This window comes from Lonchura striata, chromosome 18, assembly GCF_046129695.1.
Source record: "Lonchura striata isolate bLonStr1 chromosome 18, bLonStr1.mat, whole genome shotgun sequence".
NCBI classification, from domain to species: Eukaryota; Metazoa; Chordata; class Aves; order Passeriformes; family Estrildidae; genus Lonchura; species Lonchura striata.
The window spans coordinates 9,692,284-9,705,319 of NC_134620.1; positions in this window are offsets into that span (position 1 = coordinate 9,692,284).

Genomic DNA, 13,036 nt, shown 5'->3' on the forward strand with positions numbered 1-13,036 from the left:
TCAGTTGTCATGACAATTCTCTTGAAAATTATCTGCCACAGGAGCAGCCCTCACTGCCTCTGTGACTGCTCCTCTCCCCCACTAATGCAGCTCTCTCCCAGAGCAGCTCCAGGATGGAACAATTGCACTCATCTGCTCCAGCAGATACCAACAGTGCAGTTTGGAATGCAGCTGCTATAATTAGTTTGTGAAATGAGCACTGCATGGGGAGCTCCTCAAGCCATATCATTACAGAGAGAATGGGATAATTGCAGTGTGGTTGCTTTGTATATTTCTTTTTTATTCACATTTTTCATTGCTAATAATCTGGTTAAATAGTGACAAGTCCAAATGTTCATAGCAGAAACATTAAATGCAAATACTACTGTCCTGCTAAAAAAAAACCCCCAACAACAAAACCCCAATATGCTATATATTTTTTTTCTGTTACCTCTGCTTCTGTGCTGGTCTTTGGATTTACACTCCTAGGATAAAACTGCAGCATTTCCTTGGAAAATGATTTTTGATTAGAATAAGATGATAATTTTGGTCTTATTCTTCATATATATTGTGTTATTATCTATTATATTAATATTTGTATATTTATATTATTGTATTGTATTATTATATAAATTAAATCTCTATATAAATATCACCTATGTATGTTTAATAACAATGCTACATAATTTAATATCTACTTTATATTTTTATATATATAAATTTTATATATATAATAAAGGGAAAGAGATAAAAAAAAAGAAAGAAACTGGGTATCTGCTGTTCCATGTCAATTTTAAGAGAAATTTAAGAGCTAACTAGGCAGCAAAAGGAAAAAAATACAGACTTTCATCCATGAGCTAATATACTTCTCCTCACTGACTTTTTAGCAAATATGTGACTGATATCTCTTCTAAACTACTGATAAACTTCTCTGGTGTGTGATTTAGCTATTACTGGAATACTCCTTTCTGAAAACAAATAGAAGGAGGGAAAGAGAGGGGAAAAGTGAAAGGGTCCTGTGGGGTGACGGAGAGCTGGTGCCAGGAATGAGGAACCTCCGGGAGCAGAGCATGGCCCAAGGTGTGGAGCAGGCACATTTCCTCCCTGGATCAGCATTTCAAGGGCAAAATGAGGCAGAAAACCCAGCTCAGTTCAGTTCTGCAAGCACAAGTGAAGTTAATCTGAGGCAAAGCAGCAGCTTTTACAGACAGATCCCCACATGATGCTCCCAAAGTCCATTACCCTTCCCAACAGATGTCCTTGTCCCTTCCCCTGCTCCTGTGAGCTGCTTTACACCCACCTGAGTCACCTTCCCCCTGTCACCTAACCCAGAAACCCAAGAAATGGCTCTGAACAGAGGGGGATTGGTTTCTTTGCCCCACCTTGGGCCACTCCCTGAGGGCTTTCCTGTACCTTGCATGCAGGAAAATAGCACAAAAATAACCCCAGATGTGCAGTTTTAAGGTCTTTTAAGGCTGAACTAAAACTAAAGTATCCAATTAAGAAATTACACTTAGATTATTTTCCCTTCTAACACAATAACTTATCTCTTGAAGCCTGCAATGCAGACTTCTCTGTCCAATTATAAAATATCACCCAAACCTATGAATAAGAAGGAAGAAGAAGGTGAAAAAGGACAACTTGCCATCACCCTAAAATCTCCATCTCCCTTCGTATTTATTTATTCTAAAAACCTAAACTCTAAGTTTTCCACCCTGTAATATCACATGCTTCTAACCAACTACACACCCATAATCCCAGTGCTATTAATCAATTTTGGAAGTCTTCTCCACAGCCTCAGGTCAAATGCAGTGCTTTCTTCCAAGTCTGTGCCTTTCAGCACAGAAAGTTTAAAATTCTCAGCACCCAGGATTCCAACAGAAGGGCTCCCTGTGAGCCCCACAGCCCTGAGCTCTTCCCTGAGCTCCTCTGTGTGAGCAGGGGCTGACTCACTGTTCACATCCTCAGCACTGGGGCAAACAGGGCTTCTGCCCTCCTCTTCCTCCTCTTCCTCCTCCTCTGCTCACACAGGAAAAACCACCATGAGGAGCACTGCCAGCCACCACTGATTCCCACCAAAAATGTGAGAAGAAGTGAGGGTCCTGACCTGGGCAAACCAGTGTCTGCATTTCCTCTGATTACCCCCCCTTCTTCTGTAAAGGCTGGCAGAATCATTATTATTATTATTATTATTATTATAGCAATTGTTGAGCAAGCACATGGATGCAGGGTGTCGCTGCACACAGCAAATATCTGGGCTACATGGAAAACTTTTGAATGAAGCAGATGAATTTCTCTTTTCCCTGGACTAGACTGAAGCAACTTTTGGACAAAGCAAATGATATATGCAAGCAGCAGGCCGCTGTGCTTTTTCTATCTCAAAATCCAGAGAGCCACTTAATACCTGCTTAAACCAGACCCACTCTCTGATGGCTTTCAGCAGTGTGCTTTGGAGATAAGACCACATAGAACCTCAGATGATCCCAAAATGTTCCATGCAGTAAGCTGAAAGTTCAAAAATCAAACAGAAATCTAAACAAACAAACAAACAATCTAAAAAAATAATCCTACCCATATCTCAGATGAGCTGAAACAACCTAGAGGAGAAATGATACCATGCAGTAATTGTGTCAGGCTCTGTGAGGATGTTCTCATGGTTTGGCAATACTGCCAGGTTTTCTTTCCTTGCTACAAATAAGTTGGCAATAGTAAAAATGAGCAATTGAGAGCAAAGCTTTTGCTTCAAATCTAACCAGGGTTAATGTGGCAATTCTTTTCAAAGGCATAGGGGAAAACATCCACCAGGCTACAACAGATGATGAGTTTTGCTCCAAGAAAACTCTGGTTTTACTAAGCACAAATTACAGGACATTGGGTAGTGTCCTGCTCCTCCTCCAGGTCTGCATTCACCTGTGGTCCAGCTGGGGTGGGGTGCTCAGAGAGGGCTGCAGCTCCTGGGCACTCCCTGGGAGCTCAGGCAGAGAAGGCTCAGGAGAGCAGAGCTGCATTAAAGGTTCCTGTGGCAGCTGAAAGGCAGCCCCAGCACAGCCTGCCCCAAATCCCTGCCCAGGGACAGCTGGAGGAGGGAGCAGGGCAAGAACCAGCCTGGCCAGGCACAGGCTGCTGCTGCAGCCCACATTTGGCAGCCCAAGGGACACCTGGGACAGCAGCAGTGCCACCACAGCAGCATCAGCCAGGCCCTGCCCAGGGCAGCACCACAGGTATTGAAAGGACACAATTCATTAAATTAACCTCTTGTCATCCCCCAGCCCTTGCTGGTGACCTGAGGTGATCCAAGGCCACCTCTGCCAGCTCAGGGAATTTGTCACCAGAGTGGGGCAATGTGACCTACGAGTGGTGCCTGGGCAAAGCAGATGCCTGCAAGGCTGCAATTTGCTGGCCAGCACATAGGTGTGGATGGCTTGGCAGATCCAAAATTACAGTGCAAGTAGGAGTACAGGGAAAATTATTATTGTCAGGTTTTTATGGAGAAAATAACCATGTAGAATGTATTTTAAGGTGGTAGTTTAGACAGGAGCATGATAGCATCGTAAACCATAAGAGGAAAACTTGAGGCATTTAAAAACATCAGAGGAAAAACGAGAGTGAATTACTACTGCCTCTTCTTTCCTAGTTATTTGTTGTCTTAAATGATATGTGTGCCTGAGAGTGCATTTTTAAATATATTTCCTTTTTTTCTCTTCAGGTAGATTTACAAATGGAGGAGCTCACAGTGCTGCTGTATTAAGGAGTAAAAATAAAAATCTGTGAGTGTTCACAAGCACCAGCCAGAGAGAACAGGTAAGTAACTGCATCCCTCCAGAAGATGAAGGATGCCATCAGACCATCTGCAGCCACCAGAGCCAGCAAACTCCCTTTGGAAACCTCCCAGAGCCCTGCCAGAGCAGACACACACCCCTATAATTAGGTTTGATTTATTATGGGACCTTCTCAGTGCTCCTTTGTGCATCAACTCTGCCTCTGGAGTGAGGGGCAGGTTCCAGGTTAGAGATGAGGGCATGCAGGGGGGTCAGGATACACCAAGATGGTTCTGGTGCTTGTGTGGAGAAACCCAGATCTCAGGGATTTATGGAGTCAGAGCCTGAAGTTCACCTTAAATTGCACTGCCCTGTGCCACCCCACCCAGGGTGGCACTGCACAGGGAGTTCCTGCAGAGTGGGACAGGCAGGGCTGTGAGACATTCACCCAGCAGCATTTCAGTGTGGGTGACGCTCCATATGCCCTCCATTTATCATAAATGAATGTCATAAACAAAAGTCCTTCAGGAAGGAGCTGAATGTCAGCATTTCCTGAGCCTTCTTAAGCAGACTCGCACTGTGCTAGGGATTTCTAGAGGGAAGCAGAAGGTCTGGCTGTGTGGAGAAAGGCAGTGGGATGGGAAACACCTCATCTTCCCAAGGTGGGAGGCTGGAAGGTGGCAGAACAGCTTATTTTGGGAGCTGTTTGTTAGCTGAGCTCTCAGCTCTGCCTACTGGCATATCACTGAAAGCTTGTGTCTGATAAAAGAAGACATGGATGAAAGGCTAAAATGTATTTAAGCAACCTTCTAGGAAGGATTTTCTCTCTTTTTCAAAACTACAGTCAGGATCTGCTCTGTTTTGAGACTCTACTCCAACATTTTCCCTGCAAATCACCCACCAAGTGGGAAACTGATGAATGAAGTGTCTGGTTGACACAGACAGGCCCAAAGTGATGTCACCCTACAGGGAACTCCCACAGCTTTCCAAGTTATCTTTCCCAAATTTCAACTTTGTAACTTTTGGAAGTGTTGGACGACAAAATACTGCCTCCCAGCGCAGGGTAGGAGGACAAGGCAGAGCTGGGCACCTCCAGGGCTGTGAAGGTCTGTCCCTCGTGGATGAGCTGGCTGTGCAGAATGCTCTGCTTGCATCCCATGCCCAGCAGGCTGTGGCTGAGCTCTGTCAGGGTGTGGGCAGCCAAAACCTCAGAGGGTGAAGCTGGAGAGGCTGCAAAGCCCCCAGATCCAGCTCACCATCCTGCTCCTCTGCCTCCTGGAAAGCCCACTGCCCACGGGCTCTATCAAGCCCTGGGCAGCCTTCATCACCCAGTCCCTTTCAGGCTCACAAGCAGACTGCACTGACACTTTGTGGGCTGTCAATAAACACAGCACAGCTCACTGCAGGCACAGTCTGAGAGCAGGCATTTCTAGGTGTAAGTAAAAAATAGTTTCTCCCCAGTGAACAGTTTCACGGGTGGTGTAAACCAGCCTGGATGCTGATTTCAGTGGGACAGTGCAGGTTTCTGTAATTTAAAGCTCTGTCCCAGACTATTTAGAATGTGGGACTCCCTTCATGCAACTCCCAGGGTATCTTCATGTCACAACACTCCCTTCCTAGGAAATTGTCAGCCAGGAGTGAGTTACTTCAACAGCTACATCACTTCAGACAAAACCTCGCCATCTGCTCTACCCTCTAATTACAAATGCAGAAAACATAATTCACAACCAAATCACATATAAAAGGCAAGAAAATGAGCAATTAAAATGCACATTCTACCAGGCAAATCAAGCTTCCCTTCCCAGCCACGCTGTACCAATGCTGCTCTGGCCTGTCACAGGCAGGGTCAGGATTAGTCCTGGATCACTGGAGAGCCTGGTCCTGCTGCTGTGTCTGATAGCAGCTTTCCAGCAGCCTTCCAGCCTTGATCCTCCCATCTACCAGGGACTCTCTCCAGCTCCAGCTTGCTGCTCTACTTACCAGTGACTTGCCAACCCTCGGGATCACTTTTGCCAAGGGAGCAATTTATCTTTCTAATATACAGAGATATCTTTGTTATTTCCCACTCTTGCCTCTCTTCTGGAGTGCTCCTGGCTCACAGGTCGACACAAACTGGAGGGTTTGGGGCGAATAAGCAGGGATGGATGGTGCTGTGTTTGCCAGCAAGCACCCCAGGCTGAATTCATCAGTGGTGCAGCGTGGCTGCACTTAGTGAAGTTATCATCCCCTTGGGAATGTGCATTAACATTCCAGCATCATCTATACTCTCTAAGTAATTCAAGCCTACAGGGGCAATTTCTTGCACGTTCAAAATTCAAAGCCTCCTTCTCTAACATCAGCTGGTTCAGAAGGACTGAAATGCATCTCTGAGGCTGGAGAGAAAGAGGGTCCTTGGAGAGGGATATTCCACTGGGGAGAAGGCTCTGACCACCACACACCTGACTGGGAGACTGGATGACAGACAGCTCTGTCCATCAGTCTGTCCATCACTGATGTTTGGGCTCTTAGGAGCAGTCCCAATGCCCATCAGGTCCCTCCCAGAGGATGAGAGTGCTCTTTAGCAGTGCAGAGCAGGGGGAAGAAAAGTCCTCTCCATTAATGTCACTCAAGCTATTCCAATCTCTGCATTAGACATGTCTGCTGGGCCCCTTCTTGTGGCACATCCTCCCATTCCTGCCTGGGTGGAGAAAAACCCCTTTATGAACCAGCTCTGCAGTCTGATACCCCCTTCCATCCCTGCTCAAACCCTATACAAGGCTCCTGGGATTTTGGCAATGCTCAGGTTTCCACATTGAGCCTCAAGGAGCACACAGCTCTACAAGGTCATTGCTGTAGAGCTGCCAGAGGGATCCATATGCCAGAGCCATGGGATGGGAAAGGGATGGGCTTAGCACCATAGACATGCTGCAAATGGGGAGTCCTCTGTGCTGTGCCACTCTGCCATGGCAGGGGCTTCATTTCATTGAGCAAAACTCCAGCAACAAGAGAGCTGATGTGACCCAGGCTGAGGGAGATTCCAGGGTGCATCAGCTTGCTAAATAATTTCTACTCTTCCTTTTAAAATCCTGCTCCAGTAACCTTCCTCCCCTTCTACCGTCAGAGCTCATCCACGAGATGCTCACTGGCACAGAGAGCACGAGGCTCTGATATTCCTTCAGAAATGTCTCAGGGCATTTATTGTAAAGCTATCTCATTATAGCAGTGAAGTGGCAGATGGGATTCTGGACTAATCAATACACCAACAGAGCCAGGGGTCGGATCACTGATCTGAACTGGAAGAATACACAGTAAATCCAAAGGATACAAAAATACCACTGGTTCTGTAAAGCGACATGATTTACAATTTGTTCAGCAGGCAATTCAGTGCCCAGGTTTGCAAGCCTTTGCTGGGAGCCCAGCAGGAGGAGAGCAGGAGGCAGCCCAGGTTGCTGCTGCAGGGAATCCCAGCTGCAGCTCTTGTGTGAGGCTGAGCAGGGCAGCCTGAGCTGAGCCCAGCGCCCAGGCAGCCCCCGGCTCCCAACACTGCCTGAGACCTTCCCTGGCCTGGATCCACTCTCCATGGAGCCATGACAAGCCCTCCACCCAAAGCCAAGGGTCACCTGATGGGAGCAGTGGCCAGAGGCTGCTTGGGCCATTAGATTGCCATCAAGGGGCAAGTGGCCAGCTGTAAAACCTGGGATGCCAGCTCTGTGTGTGGGAAATGGGGCAAAGGGGACTCAGCAGCCTCAGATTCAGCACCAGCAGAGCCCTGTGACTCCCCCACCTCCCTCTGCTTTACAGAAATCAGGATTGCAGGGGTCCCACACTGAGTCAAGACAACCAAAGTGCTCCTAGCAGGGGAGAGGATTTTGTCCTTCCATTTGCTTAGCAGTCCCTTAGCATCTGAATCAATACCCTTCACCAATAACTTTTTTTTTTTTTTTTTAAATACCTGGATACTTTAAAAGCTAAACAAAAGACATGCAACAAGTTAAAAATTCACAGGAGATTTTTTTAGGAGCCAAACTGCAGCTGAACTGTAGTTATGGTTATTATACCTAAACAGACATAAAGCTATAATGTGGATCAACACATTTTATCACAGTCATTCAGTGAACACTGAGTCCGTGCAGCTCAACTATTGCCTTTCTACAGCCCTGGAAGATTTACCATAGTTTCAGATTAATCTGGAACTTTATTTTGTAGTTATTTTAATCTCACTTTATTTCATCACTGCTTGGAGTCTTATTATCAAAGTAAGATCCTGTTAAGATACAGCAATGATGAATGGTGTTAGAACCAGCTAAAACAGAAACAGAATCTAAATCTGTTTTCCTATATGCAGTAAAAAAAAAAAAAAATCAAGAGAGACTTTATGATGCATTATAGAAGGATAAAGGAGTTCCTATACATCCAGCAGTTCTGGGGACAAAGCCTCTCCAGCAGGTTTCCTGCATGATTGCACTGAGTCCTTTGTCTTGCCATCAGGGTTTTGGAGGTGGAATTGCTGTGCAGCTTGAAGGGAGCTCTGAGAACACGCCTGGTGCTTGGGGCTGCAGCCTTTGCCCTGTCAGGGTGTTGCTCAAGACATTCTCTGGTGGGCGCTTTGCAGCCCCGTTCCTCAGTAAGGAAATCAGGGGAGTGTTAAAGACAGTCAACTGCTCTAAAGCACAAATTTACATTTAATCTGCCAAGATACTTAAAGCATATAAATATCTAAATGCTACCCTGAAACAGAATATTTTTCTGAACTGGAACTGAAAGTTTTTAGGACATGGTTAAAAACATAAGGATGAAAGGCCACATGAGGCGATTTGGGAAGGAGCAGGGAAGGCTGCTCCCCCAGCAGAGCAGTGCCAGCCAGCACAGCCTTCAGTGCCAGGGGCTCGGACATTCCAGCCGGGGACACACGGGTCACCCGCCCCATCCCACTCCCAGGGCAGTGCTGGGAGGCAGGATTGGCACTGTCCACTCAAAAAGGTGTGCCCACCTCCAAAAGGGTGTGTTCGTCTCCAAAAGGGCGTGCTCACCTCCAAAAGGGTGTGCTCACCTCCAAAAGGGTGTGTTCGTCTCCAAAAGGGTGTGCTCACCTCCAAAAGGGTGTGTTCGTCTCCAAAAGGGCGTGCTCACCTCCAAAAGGGCGTGCTCACCTCCAAAAGGGTGTGTTCGTCTCCAAAAGGGTGTGCTCACCTCCAAAAGGGTGTGTTCGTCTCCAAAAGGGTGTGCTCACCTCCAAAAGGGTGTGTTCGTCTCCAAAAGGGTGTGCTCACCTGCAAAAGGGTGTGCTCACCTCCAAAAGGGCGTGCTCGTCTCCAAAAGGGTGTGCTCACCTCCAAAAAGGTGTGCTCGTCTCCAAAAGGGCGTGCTCACCTCCTGCCCCCAGTCCGCAGCACCTGCTGGGACACACCGAGCCAGCCCCAGCGAGGGGACAGAGGCTGGCTCGGGTCACCCCATTCACCGCCCCGCAGTCCCCTCACTGCAACCGCAGCCGGCTGCTCTGGGATTTCTGGGTTTCCCTCTTTGCCCTGCAAAGCCACCATCCCACGGCAGTGCGGGATCAGCTCCTCGGGCAGGGCCACCGCAGGCGCCCGAACCGCCCGGCCTGGCTGTGCTGTGGACTCGCTCTCCTGCCTGCCGCACCTGCCGAGGGCGATGCCCGGCCCGGGGGCTGCAGGAAGGGATGGGTTTGGATGCGGTGAGGGTTTGGATGCCCCGCGGGCACGGCCGCCCGGTCTGCACCGTCCTCTAGCGGCCACCGGCCCCGTTCGCCGGCCACGGGGCAGGGCCGGGGCAGCCGCCCCGCTCCTTCCCGCACGGCACCGCAGCGCGGTCCCCTCCCCGCCCGGAGAGATGGGGCTGCCATCCTTGCAGGGACACTGCAGCTGACACACTGAGCACCAGCAAGGCTTGGGAACGGCAGCTCTTGGCCATCAAACCTCTGCTTCACAGCGCGTGGTATCTCCCATCTCCTGCCGAGACGACTAAAATGTAAATGCTCACACTGCCAGGGAGCAGGAAACTGATGGAGGAAAAGGGATGTGATGATTCATTCGCTTTGTATCTCAGAGCCCAACACTTTCCCCAAGAGCAGCCCAAGAATGCACCTTGCCACCCACCTGAATACTTGATAAAAGTTAACACGAGCACCTGTGATTGATGCTTCCCCTCACACACCGCTCCAGCCGCTCTCTGGATAACGCGTGGCGTTATTGAGGCATCAATTATCTTCAGCACAAGCACAGCTCCATTAGCAGGCCTGCAGCCTGCTCCTTTTGATAAGGTTCACTCTGTGCATTTATCAACAAAATGGGGATAACCAGCAGGACACAGAGTCTGCAGCTTTTAACTCTGTTAGGACAGAGATGACGTTCACATCTCTGCATGCACCATCAAGCAGAGCATCCTGTCTGCTGGGGTTTATTCTTCTGGAAGAGGAAGGTAGATTCACTCTGGTTTTATCTCTTTTGGCTCTATTCACATGCTCCAGAAATCTCTTTTTAGAGGTGCAAGTATGACCCAGGGACAGGGTAAAGAAACTTCAGAAAAGCAATTTTTTTAGTAACAGGTCTCAAACTTTCTTCATAAACTACACAAAGATAGACTCTTGGCTTATTAATAGCAGTAAATCTCCAAGTCCAATAGGCTTCAGTTAATGAATATTGATTATGATAGTGCTGGAAAAAAGCTAGTGTCAGTTGAACTGAGATGCCATTTTTGCCTGAGCAGGGCTGTAAATTAACTGAGAGCTTGTTTTTCAAAATTAGGTAGAGGAAAACACAGGGGTTATGGCTGCACTGTAGCTCTATTTCAGGGATATGAAACCACCTTAATGCCAATAGCAGCACTCATTTACAGATGTAAATTTGCACTTCCCTCTATCTCCCAATGAATATCTTAGAAGTAAGAATCCAAGCTGATTAATACAAACAGTGTGCTTACCTCAACCTTTGACTCCCCAGATAAATCACATCATGTTCTTGCTGAGCAGCTCTATTTTGCAGCCAGGCTGGGATGACTTTGAATGAAAGCTCAGGAAAACAAACCAAGGGCAGCCCATTGAGTCAGAGACTTTATCGCTACCCTCTGGTGGGGGTCCGAGGCAGTGATGGGTGGAGAGGCTGCATGGTTATGTCAATGTTTTTATAGAACTGCTTTATGCTCACTGAAATAGCCTAACAAAAAAAAAAAAAAAAAAAAAAAAAAAAAAAAAAAAAAAAAAAACCACAAAAACACAAAAAAAACAAAAAAAACCCAAAAAAAAAAAAAAAAAACAACCAGAAGAGCCCTCTCCCCCCTCCCCACATCTGATAAAAACCAAATAATAACAGGAGTGACTTATGCACTCGCTGCCTGGTACTTCAATCTGGCCTTCCAGTTAATACACCCCATGATTAAAGCATCTATAATCTACAGTCTTTGGAGACCTGTAGAGCAGGAGCAGCAGCAGGTGTGCAGCCTGATAAGGGTTGCTCACTCTGTGCAGATGAAATTTTTAATATTTATAACGCTGATTTTTTTCCTTGATGCCTCCTATTTGGGGGGAAAGGGGTGAAAGTTGAAAGATAAAGCCTTGATGAAAGACCAGGTGGAATGTTTTTCCAAGGACAGGCAGGGGCTTTAAGCTATCTCCACCTAAGAGCTGGTTTAAAAATGCTGCTCAGGTAAGTGCAGCATCAGAGCTGGGGGAGTCTGTGGAAGACCTTCAAGGCTTGTCTGAAGTGCACCCAGGCTTTCAGCTGTAAGCTCCTCTGAGCTGTCTGTGGCTTGATTGCCTGCACCAAGCACAGTGGGACTGTGCTGGGGCTGCCAGGCATCATCACAAAATAATTAAGTCACTCCAGGTCAGCTGCACATACTTCAAGTAGAGCGCTAACAGCATTTCCAGCTCAGCACTGAAATGTGCTGAGGAATCTGGAAACACCCTGTGTCAGCCTGAGCCTCTGCCTCAGTGTCAGCAGGAGCTGCCACGGGTAGAACATGGGCAGCACACACTCCCAACACACTGGGAATTCTCTGGAAAACATGAACTGCATCCTGCTCCAATCCACTCACTGCTCATTGCAGTGTGGTACTTGGAATCCATGGCTGGTGGAACATTGGAAATGCTGGTGTCTTTGCAATTCTCCTGAAAAACACAGGGATTTCCATTGCCTTTTTTCCCCATTTCCTTTCCATGGCATCCCTTTTCCTGGTGCTTGGATGATGCTTTAGACTGTGGCCATTTGGTCTCAGATACAAGGCTTTCCCCACAGGCAGGAGCTGCTGCTTTCCAATATTCCCCACCAAATCCATCTGCCCCTCATGCAAGGTGTCCCTGCTTGGTGCCAGGAGACCCTAGAAGGACAGACAGGCACACAGGTCACACAACCCTAAGGACACTGTTTACCCCCTGTCCATGCAGAACACAACCAAACTCCCTCATTTCCAGCATTTTGATACACGGATTTGCCCTAAGCCTAAGTGGTTTAATATTTGTGCTTTCAAAATGAGCCCAACACTCCTGAGTGTCAACATAATCACAGAAGTGAATGACACTGCCCACCAGCAATTACACATAGATATAATTAGGGCCAGCCTGAATAAAATAAAACTATCAGAGAAAGCCATTCAACACAGACATTCATTCTTTCATATACAGTCATTAATTTCATCTGAGATGATGCACTGACCTCTTTCAAAGTGAGCCATGTGGTTCTCATTGCTACAGCAGAACACTTCAAGATGTTTACCAAACACATACAGACAAAAGCCCATGACAAAGGGAGATACATCTTAGAGATTAAATACAAGGCTTGGGTGAACCTGAACTAAGGTTTCCCAAGTTGAAAGTTACATCTCAACCGTTCTGCCTTCCCACCCCAGATACCAGAAGTCAAAGAAAGAAGAAAAGTAGGCTGGCCAGGGAGGAGACAGCATTGCCCTTTCACCAGAGAACAAAGAAAGAGACTTGCAAAGAAAAAGAGGAGAAATATCAATCCTGAGAAACACCCCATCTGAATTCAAAAGCATCAGAAAGGAAAAAAAAAAGATGTAGAGCTCTACACTGTGAGGAAACGTCCACTGTTTGGAAAGCATGAAAAAACTGGATGAAGAAAATGTAACACTTCAGTGTCTCCATGACAGCTGCAGTTTTCCTTGACTTAACCAGACTTGGCTGCCAGAAATTGGATTTCTTGGCCTCTGCTTTCTTGATTGTAATTTATTCTTCCACAAAATATTATTTAAAATTATGCAAGCAGAGTTTAAATCTAAGAAGGTAACATTAAGTTGTTGAAAATGAGTTTTAAAAAAGTTGAGTTCATCTGTGCTGTTTATAATGA